Genomic DNA, 11,313 nt, shown 5'->3' on the forward strand with positions numbered 1-11,313 from the left:
TGTCACTAGTTAGCATGTTGAACTACTTGTAGATGTGTATGCCTAACTGGTTGTTAATGGATCAGCTGATTCTACCAGTATGAATGGGGTTCCTAGCATATCATGGATAATTTGGCAAGTCTATTTTACCTCAGTGTAAACTTTGGGTTACTTGGAACAAATTCATTACGGATCTAATTGAGGCATGCTTATGCATGTTCAATGCTTTATGTTTGATTGATTTATTATGGATATATTGTCTGTTGATATTCCGAATATTTATATGTCAAGTAGCTAGATTCTGTTTTACCTTTATACGTGGATAGTGAATGCAAAATCAACCTAGGGGAATTGACTATTTCATCTGCATCCAGTTACGAATATTGACTGTTTTGTTCTTTGGGTTGAAAAATATGTCCAACAAATTAAAGACATTCTCCTATTTAACCTTCTAATTTCCCTTTCATTTGTTCATATACTTGACAAATTTTCAGCATAGAAATGTACTACATCTTGGAAAACATAGCAATTGTAGCTTTTCCCTTGTTTGGATGATTATGGCGAAAATATAAGACAGCATATTGCTTCTACTCTTATATATCTTAATGTTTTTATTTAGTCTTTGTTGTTATTAGCTCTTCATGCTGAGCTTTGTTGTTTAGTTATGCTGACTAATGTTTACAAACTAAAACTTCAGTCTATGGGCTAAGAAAGTCATTTCCCCATATAGTAGATTTTCTTGAATTCTTTTGTGAAGTGATGATGTTCTTTCTTCCTTTTCATTTGTATTGCGACAAATGAAGCCAGGGAGAGCTGGTAATAGCGAAATGCTCTTATTAAATTTTGTTGCACTTAAACTTTGATTTCATAACCTGATATGCTTGCAATTTAATTTTACTTAAACTTTGATTTCATAACCTCTTATTCTTTGTTTTTTACAGCCACTCACTCTTTCCAAAGCCAAATTACAGATTGAAGCTACTTTCTCCTCTTCATCTTTTTCAAGGTTTGTGTTTTTTATCGAATTTCAATTAGTTGTTACTTTCAGTGCCCACTACCTGCTTATCGTTGTTGAAATATTGTGAGGATATGTACTTCTCCTCTTTATCTTTTTCAAGGTTTGTGATTTTTATCGAATTTCAATTAGTTGTTACTTTCAGTGCCTACTACCTACTTATCGTTGTTGAAATATTGGGAGGATATGTAATTATGATTTGCCCTTTTGATATTGATGTTAAACAATGTAATTCTTTATATCTTTTATTTTTAGTTTTTTTCGCAAAAAGTTTAGTCATTTTGTAACTACTAATATTTAAACTTTGAAATATTTTAGTCTTTAAGTTGTATGCAATCGACCTCAAGACATTATGCTTCATTCTTTGTTTTTTCGCTTTTACCTTCTTATTGTTTCTATTTAGTAGAATTTTAAATTTTGCTTATTCATTAGAAACTTCTTATGATGATTTTGATGTGAATGAATTCTTAATAATCATTTTGATGTGAATGAATTCTAATAGTAATTTTTCTTCTACATTCTTCGCAAATTATTGAATAAACCCTGCTCATTATGCTATCTCTATGTTTAGGTAATTTTTTTGGATTACCTCCATACAATTCTGAAAAAATGGCACCTAGTAAAAGTTGGATGGATCTAGTTGATGATCGATTAAGTGAAGCATATGAAAAAGGAGTTCAAAATTTTTTGAATTATGCTTTTAAACGTACAGGACAAAATAACAAAATTCGCTGCCCTTGTGTTAAATGTAACAATATATATTCAGGAACTCGTGAGCTGATTGAGACACATTTTAAAGTCTATGGAATAGTTCAAAGTTATACTTTTTGGTATCATCATGGTGAAAGGTTTGGTGAGTCTCAATCAGAGTAAGATTCGGATGATGATAATGAGGAAATAGAAGAAGATGAAAGCGTTGATGAGATGAATGAAATCATAAGGGATTTATATCCTGAATTGAATAGAAATTTTGAGAACAATACTACTACAGTTGATGAAGATTTTGAAGGCGAACCAAATGATGAAGCAAAGTCTTTCTATAGGTTACTCAAAGAGTCTAATCAACCATTATATGATGGTTCGAAATGCTCAAAATTGTCTTTACTAATTAAATTGTTTCATATTAAGAGCCTCGGAGGATGGAGTAATACATCATTTACTATGCTACTTCAATTATTAAAAAAAGATATTCTACCAAGTGGAACAACTTTTCCAGATTCATATTATGAGGCAAAGAAATTTATTGATGATCTTGGACTATCTTATCAAAAAATTGATGCATGCATTAACAATTGTATGCTATATCGAAAGGAGGATGAAGAATCTGATTTATGCAAAATTTGTGGTGCTTCTAGATAGAAACATGACAAATATAGTAGGGAAATTAAACGTAAAGCAAATGGTAAACGAATACCATTGAAGTCATTACGTTATTTTTCATTAAAATCTAGACTTCAAAGGTTATTTATGTCAATAAAAACAGCTTCTTTTATGAGGTGGCATTTTGATAAAAGAGTAGATGACGGAGTGATGCGGCACCCAGCTGATTCAATGGTATGGAAGTCTTGTGATGAATTGCATGAATCATTTGCATTAGAGCCTCGTAATGTGAGACTCGGTCTTGCTAGCGATGGCTTTCAGCCATTTGGAGATTCGAGAAAACCATATAGTATATGGCCAGTAATACTAATTCCCTACAATCTACCTCCATGGATGTGTATGAAGCAATCTAATTTTATTTTATCAATGCTTATTCCAGGACCTGAGAGTCCTGGTGATGCAATTGATATCTATCTCCAACCGTTGATAGAAGAGTTGAAGGAACTATGGGAAGTAGGGGTTGAAACATTTGATGCATCAACACAATAAAATTTCAATTACATGCAGCTTTGTTGTGGACAATTAATGATTTTTCTGCTTATGAAAATTTATCTTGATGGAGTACAAAGGGAAAACTAGCATGTCCTTGTTGCAATAAGAATACTTTTTCTATTAGGTTAACTAATGGTAGCAAGCAATGTTATATGGGCCATCGACGATATTTGCCTAGCCAGCACAAATAGAGGAATGATGAATATTCTTTTGATGGCACGAAGGAGCGAGGTTGTGCACCAAAGCTATTTAACGGGGATGAAATCTTGGAACAAGTGCAGGATCTTGAAGGGATCATCTTAACAAAAGCTGCTAATAAAAGAGTAAAAATATCTCATAGCAATCGGGATGATAATTGGAACAAGAAAAGTATATTCTTTGAACTTCCTTATTGGAGAACTCTTTTGTTGCGACATAATTTGGATTTAATGCACATTGAGAAGAATATATTTGATAATATAAATGGCACAATTATGAATATCAAGAAAAAAACTAAGGACACAATAAAATCCCGTCTCGATTTGCAAGCAATGAATATAAGACCAGAATTACATCCAATCCGAAAAAGGGATAAGTTTGTTTTTCCTGCTGCCTCTTACACATTATCGCCAAATAAGAAGCATACATTTTGCCTTTTTCTTAAGCAATTAAGAGTTCCAGATGGCTTCTCCTCAAATATATCTCATTGTGTAAATCTTAAAGAACATAAAATTTCTAGATTGAAAAGTCATGATTGTCATATTATGCTGCAACGCCTACTTCCTCTTGCTTTATGTGGTCTTGTTCCTAAAGAAGTTTATGAACCACTTATTGAATTATCTTTATTTTTCACTGTGGTTGGCTCTAAGACACTCAAGGCAGATGATTTGGATCAGATAGAAGCTCATATTCCAATAACTCTTTGTAAATTAGAGAGAATTTTTCCCCCTTCATTTTTCGATATTATGTTGCATTTGCCAATTCATCTAGCAAACGAAGCTAGGATTGGAGGACAGAGCCAATATAGGTCAATGTACTTTATTGAGCGTCACTTGTATACTCTAAAAGGGTTTTTACGCAATAGAGCTTGTCTAGAGGGTTCAATCGCGGAAGGCCACATTGCAAAGAAATGTATGACCTTTTGCTTAAGATATCTTCATGGTATTGAGACAAAATTTAATTGTCATGAGCGAAATTATGATGATAGAGATAGCACATCTGATGAAGGTTTATCTATTTTTTCTCAACTTGGTAAAGCACTAGGAGCCGGTACTATATATGATCTTGATGGAAATGAGTTCGAGCAAGCACAACTTTATATTTTAAAGAATTGTCATGAAGTTCAACAATTTCTCGAGTATGATTTCATTGTTCATGAACACTACTTTTTTCTTTTATTTCAATTTCTTATGTATATAATAAGTTCATTTATGCTGTTATGCAGAGAATACTCACAAACTCATTGTAATAGAGGATTAGAATTGTGTGATAAGAACTTTATTGAATGGTTTAAGATTAAGGTAAGCTCACTTTTAATTAGAAATTTTTGTCGATCAATATTTGCAATATATGTAGAACGCAATATGTTTAATTTATTATTCGCCTTGTAGGTAGCGCATTTATATAAGCAAGACAAAAGCTTGATCATGGAACACATGCTTTCTTTGTCACGTGGCCCTACTAAATATGTCACATGCTATAATGGTTATCTAATAAATGGATATAGGTTTCGGATAGAAGATCGTGACAAAAGCTTAAAGATACAAAATTGTGGGGTGGTTGTTGTTGGTGATACTGGTGCAGAAACTGGAAAACGAGATTACTATGGGCTCTTGACGAAGGTCATTGAATTACAATATGTTGGAGGTCATCGAGTAGCATTGTTTCGATATAATTGGTATGATGTATATGATAGAGAAAAAGGAATTAAAATAGATGAATATGGAATTGTTAGCATTAATTGCCACAGATTATTGAAAACAAATGAGCCTTTGTGTTAGCTAATCAAGCATCAAAAGTGTTTTATGCTATCGATAACAGAAATAAAGGATGGCATGTTATGCAGAAGACTCAGCCTCGTGACTTATATGAAATGCCACTACAAAAGGATGCAGATTCTGAAGATGTTCAAGATGGAATTGATGCATATCAAGAATATGAATCATTCACTCCTATCAATAATTTATCCACTTTACTATAGAGCCAGTGATGATTGATGCAGTTTCCACACAAAAGAAGAGAAAACGAAGATCATAAAAGAATGAATGCATATTTGTTTGTCTTTGAAGACATAATGGTTTTGTATATGGTATTTTCTTTTACTTGTATGCAAATATATTCATTTCTGTTTATGAGTTTAATTTAATTTTGGATGAATTGTTCACTATTATATTTTAATAATGAACTAAAATTTCTAATTATCTTTATAGGATGCAGCCGCCAAAATCACGAAACGGGAATGATTCCACTTTTAGAGGAGATAAGCTTATGTTTATACCACCGGGTGCATTGGGCAAAGGGTGCGCACAAATTGATTTAAGATCTTTCTATTCCTTACGACCGTCGACGTCACAAAGTGAAAGTGTAGGGGCTAATACTACACCATCGCTTCATACTCCTATTGTGCAATCAAATTATATCTCCCTTCCTCAAGATTTTGAGCTTATGGAAGAAGCGCATATTGGAGAAGAATCAAGGGAAACTGGTATAACTTCTCTCCTTTTGTTTTACATATATGTTCGTCTTTATGCGTTTATTTAATCTTTATGTGCTATTAGTAATGCATATTAGTAATCTTTATTTAATCAAATGACTATTAGTAATGCATATTTTTACTTTTCTTTTTCTATTCCAAAGAAGAGGAATGTGCGAGGTAAAAACAAGTGTAAGGAAGTCGCAAAGTTGAAAAGTGGAAAAAAATTGGGCGTGAAATTCTACAATAAGCGCGTTGTTGGAAAGAATCATAGGGTATTTTCGAGACACTTAGGAAGAATCGTGCGCGATCGCAATATTTGTCCACTTCGTGTGCACTCATGGAAGGAGATTGGAGATGAAGAAAAGGAATATATGTGGGTTACGGTGACGGTAAAATTATTTAATTTAATATCAATTTGAGTTANTTGTTTTATAGGCTCAACATCTAAACCACTTCTTTAGAAGTGAACAGAAAACGCAGATTGAAGCTTCACAGCTATATGGATGTTTTACCTCAAATATAAATTCAATTAATAAATAAACTAGCTTATGTAATGCCTGAACGTTATTTAACTAAAACGCTATCATAAATTTATAATATCAATGAACTCTCGAGAAAAAGATGACAATTAAACAAAACAACATGCATAGAGGCCTGGTCTAACTCCTGAAGTACACTTCTATTACGTTTTTTTATCTACCCCTGGTCTAACACTTATAGTATACTTTTTTTTTTTTATCTTTATTATGAGATGTTTATTTTAAAATAATCTCTTCAATAGAATACGACAAAGCTAATGAAACGAAACCTCTACAAATAATATCTCAGTAATACCCATAGAATGTTTTATTATGCTGTGAATATTACCTAATAGTATTAGATTGTCCTAATATGTGTACTAAATGCACTCTATTTGTTGTGCTTATATTTGCACCGTATGAATCTTCTGTCGTGTTTTATACTGTTGCAGTATTTGTATGAAATGAACTCTTTTGGTTGTGCTTATATTTTTGTTGTATAAATCTTCTGTTCTATTTCATTATATTAATAATATTGTCTCGAATTTTGTCTTCTCAACTGTGTATGCTTCAATCACTTGCTGCCATTACTCAACAATTTCAGCAATGATTTTATTGAACGTCATATTTATTTTCAGCAGTAATTTTATTGATCTTCATTCTTCACCTGCACAGATAACCCGCCGCAACGCGCGGGTATTGCACTAGTTTGCAACATTAATTTTAGCCTATGGATGCACTTGTTACAACTTGATTTGCAGAAAAAAGCGCATTGCTTTTAGCGTCTAGCCCAAATTATTGATCTTTTGTGTGCCATCAAGCCTCCTCAATCGCCATCAAGCCTCCTCAATCGCTATCCGTTGCCTATGACTTTTCCTATAGCTCTTTTTTCCCCTCTTTTTATTTTTAACTAGGTAAGAGCCCGTGCGATGCCGCGGAAAGAAAATATCTGAATTATTTTTCAGATTCAGAATATATATTTTTTAGACACGTTTAATTTTAGGAACATATGAAAACGTACAATACACGTAATAAAAAATATACTCACAACGGGTGGAAAATAAACATAATATGATGGTCAGAAGATTTTTCATAGTTAATAAATCGATAAATCAATTTGCATACGATATAGTGGAGTAAGAACGTAGCATCAATATTAACAATAAAAGTAAATATAGCCAAATTGTTTTCACAATAATTAAAAACTAAATATGAACCCATATCTATTAATTTATAGATAATTAATAAATCCAAGGTAGCACAAAAGCGACATTCATCAAAGTATAGGAGAATAATGAGATAGCAAAAATCAAAAAAGGGCCAAAACTGAATACAACACTTGTTAATCTCCCAGACTTCAAAAAATAAACATAAAAAGGCATGCAAATGATAGAATACTAACACGCACACTACAACAAAAATGGTCTATAGCGACACTTTTAAATGTAGGTACATTGTAAAAAAGTGCTGCTAGCTAAAATTACCGACACTTTTAAAAAGTGTTGCTATATGTGGGGTCGCTAGGTATATAGTGACAGTTAAAGAGTGTCGCTATAACCTAAAATAGTGCTGCTAATTTACCAACATTTATTTAAACATTTAGCAACCGCCGAAACTCTATCGCGTTGGCTGCGGTAGCAGAGGAGGACGATAGGAAAGGCACTTCGTCTAGAATTTCAGTGGATTGAGTGAAGAGAGAAGAAAAGATGGTAATTGATTTTTCTTTTTTTCCTCTTTTCTGTTTGTAATCGGGCCAAATGGACTGGGTGTGGTGGGTTGAGTAGAATAATCTTTTATTTTTGGTTGGATTGGGCTTTATATTTAGGCCTTAGTAGATATTTTTTTAAGTTTTAGTATAAATGGGACACTTATTCAAAAGTGTCCCAAACATGTGTCCCTATAACCTAATTCTGTTGTAGTGGCAAGAGGCATGCAAATGAGTTTATTTGATAATAATTAGTCTTATAACTATCTAGTATAATCCATCTATTGGAAGAGATATAAACCACTATGCAAGGCTTATAAGCTCGCAATTCCTTGTTATGTAATTTGTTGCTTCAGCTGACTGCCTTGCACTCACTTCGCTGCTTACACATAAAAAAAAACATCACATGCAAGGTGTGGGAGAAAACATACAATACGTTATTTGGGGCACAAAAGAGCAAAAGAGAATGAATGCTTATTCTGATTGTTTTGAACAATTAGAATCCGGGGGAACAATTTGGGTCAATGTAATACAAAACAACCAGAATAAGCCAGGAGCATGTTTTAAGATTAAAGAGCTAGGAATTGAGCAATACAGGAATACCTTAGTGCATGAAAGTAAAGAATTGAGCAGGAAACAATGCAGTCCACATTTCTTGTTCCCAACACATTAACTGCTTAAGAAATGAAAGCAATCAGAATAATTTTGTGATGAAGTTTTGGCACCTGTACATACAAACACACCTGTAGTCAGGACAAAGAGAGAGGACACAAAGGAAAATGCAAGTAACTCGAAGAATCAGAATTAGATCTCAAAGAACTCGAGCGCCACCACCTATTCCAGCGTATACCAAACCCCCGCATCCATCGCCTCCTTGTTCAATACCCCACCACTAGCGTCCGGAGCGACCGCCGCTGCGGCGATCGCTCACGTTCCTACACCTACTCCTTCCCATCTTCAGGCGTGATTCTCACAGAGGTGGTGCCGGCAGCGGCGCCGGAGGAGGAGGAAAGGACAGCAGCGGCGCCGGAGGAGGAGAACGGTGTGCCAGGCGGCTGCAGGGGCGAGGAGAAAGGGGCAGGGAGGAGGGTGAAGATGGAGAGTGCAAGAGAGAGGGAGATGGGAGAGGGTAAGGGCTTTTCTGAGGAGAGGAATGGGGGTATGTACGGCCGCAAAGAAGAAGAGGAATGGGGGGGGGAGGGATGGGCGGACGTGAGGGGAACGCGGAGAACTCCTTAAAAAAAAAAACAAAGAAAAAAACAAGCGCGCCGCGGCGCCGGCTGGCGTCCGCAGCCAGCCGCGCTCGTCGCCTGCGCGCTCGCCCGCCCACAACGCATCGCCGCCGCGCCACGCGCGCTCTCCCAGCCACCGTCCGCCGCCCGCCCACCTGCCCGCGCCGCGCGCCGCGCGCCCGCGCGCCGCTCGGCGCCGAAAGGAGGGCCCCGCCGTACACGCTTTAGGATCCCCGATTCAAAACAGAGAGAGTGGAGTGGGTCTGACAGGACAAAAGAAAGAAAAAGGGAAAAAAAAAAAACTGCAAGCCGGGCTTGCCCCGCGCCGGCTGGCATCCGCGCCGCTCGCCCGCGGCCAGGCCGGCCGCGCTCGCGCCGCTCGCGGCTCGCCCGCGCCAGCGCCCGCACGCCGCCGCCCGCGCCCGCGCCCTTGCCCGCCCGCTCGGCTCGCCCGCCCGCGGCTCGCGCCCGCGCGCCGCGCGCGCACCCCCGCCTGCGCAAAACGCGGAGGCCTCCTCGTACCCTCCTAGGATCTCGACCCGGCTCGTGCCGATCGCGCCGATCGCGGAGAGGCCCGCTCGCCCACCTGCCCCTGCTCCCGCCCGCTCGCCCGCACCAGGCCCGCGCCGAGGCCTGCCGCCCGCCCGCTCACGCCAATCGCGCCGATCGCGGACCGCTCGCGTTGACCTCGCGCCGATCGAGCCGATCGCGGACAGCTCGTGCCGACCACGCCGATCGCGCGGAGGGCAGCCGTACGCGGCGAGCGCTGGGAGGATTGCCGTACAATCTTTGGTTTCTCAATTCAAAGATAGATATAGATTCTATTATAGAATCAATAATTTTAAGGCAGCATTTGGGTATTGAAATAAGTTATTCTCTCTCGCATGTATTCTTATGAAATTTTCTTGTGTAATTGAAAGTAAGGGGATTGATATTTACACCTTAAAAGATTCCGTATATATAATTTGATAGGATAACATATCTCACCTATAATGTGATTGATCTCATTACGAAAAACATAGGGGTGGAAATGAGCCGAGCTCGAGCGAGTTTACCTCGGCTCAAATTCGGCTTGAAATTAATTTCGAGCATAAATTTAAGCTCAAGCTTGGATTGAAATTAAATTGAGCCGAGCTCGAACGAGCCTAATTTTGAGTCGAGCGAGCTCGAGCCCTAAACGAGCCGCTTGAAATTCTCAACATCATACGATCAATAGTTTAATTTGTATAGAATATTATCTATAATTTGATACAAAAATATGTCTAATAATTCAAAATACAAAATAATTATATGAAATATAGTATTATAATATAAAGAAAAATAATTTATGAGTTGACTATCTAATATTTTCAGTCTCACATGTCTTCTCTTCTGCCTTCATTCTCTATACTATTCATTTTTTATTTATGCGGTCAAAAATAAATAAATTATATAGATAAATATTGGATTAAACTATCCAACCATATATAACTAAAATTAAAATTTTATATAAATAATAATTTTTTACTTTAAAAATATTCAGTATATTTTCTCAAACATACAATTAATAGCAAGGTAGGCAATGACGGGCATATGCTGTTACTTGGTAACTTGGAGGGCTTTCGACTTGGCAGCTTAGGGTGAGAGACAGAAAAAGAGAAAGAGAGAAACATATTGAAAATTTAGAGCTCTGCGAAAGAAAGAAAGAAAGAAAGAAAGAAAAAATATATAAATTTAGTAAAATTTTGCTTTTTTATTTGTCTATTGGGTTTGTTTTTATTGGTCAACAACATTGGCCCAATTTTAACTAAACTCGAATTATTCATTCAGCCTATATATAATTAAAATATTATATATATATATATATATATATATATATATAATAGTACCCACCTACCGTCATATATACACCGAAGTAAGGCCGGCCCTAACCTAATCCAGCTCTTATGAAGTAAGTCGGACCCTTACTCATTCATAAGTTTGTTTTCCGATGACTGGCAGCTTCCCGAACCCGATCCACTCCCCCATTAAATATGATCTACGAGTCATTGAAACTTTCTAGAAAAAAATTTCGTAATTTTTAAGAAATCATCAATAAAGCCATCAGCGGGCGCGCATAAATCGACAACCAGATATACAAAATCGAACGACTGTCCTATAAAATGGATCGGATCGGTATCCCCAATCATTCTAAGTATCGGAGTCTACTTGATCGTCTTAATTACTGGTACCGTGAACTACGAATGATATCTATTCACCATTATTCCGATTTCTATTATTCACACCGTATATATATATTACGCGATTTTACCAATATACGGAACACTAGGAAATTGTAC

The 11,313-nt window shown here is 36.7% G+C and overlaps 1 long non-coding RNA gene across 1 annotated transcript; it reads right to left on the bottom strand.

Moving 5' to 3' along the window:
• On the bottom strand, positions 8,217-8,950 carry LOC109718154. The gene is made up of 2 exons (XR_002218390.1): positions 8,598-8,950; positions 8,217-8,488 (listed from the first exon to the last, which is right to left on the bottom strand). It is a non-coding gene; the product is annotated as an uncharacterized LOC109718154 (long non-coding RNA).

The sequence above is a fragment of the Ananas comosus genome, linkage group 12 (genome assembly GCF_001540865.1).
Source record: "Ananas comosus cultivar F153 linkage group 12, ASM154086v1, whole genome shotgun sequence".
Lineage (NCBI taxonomy): Eukaryota > Viridiplantae > Streptophyta > Magnoliopsida > Poales > Bromeliaceae > Ananas > Ananas comosus.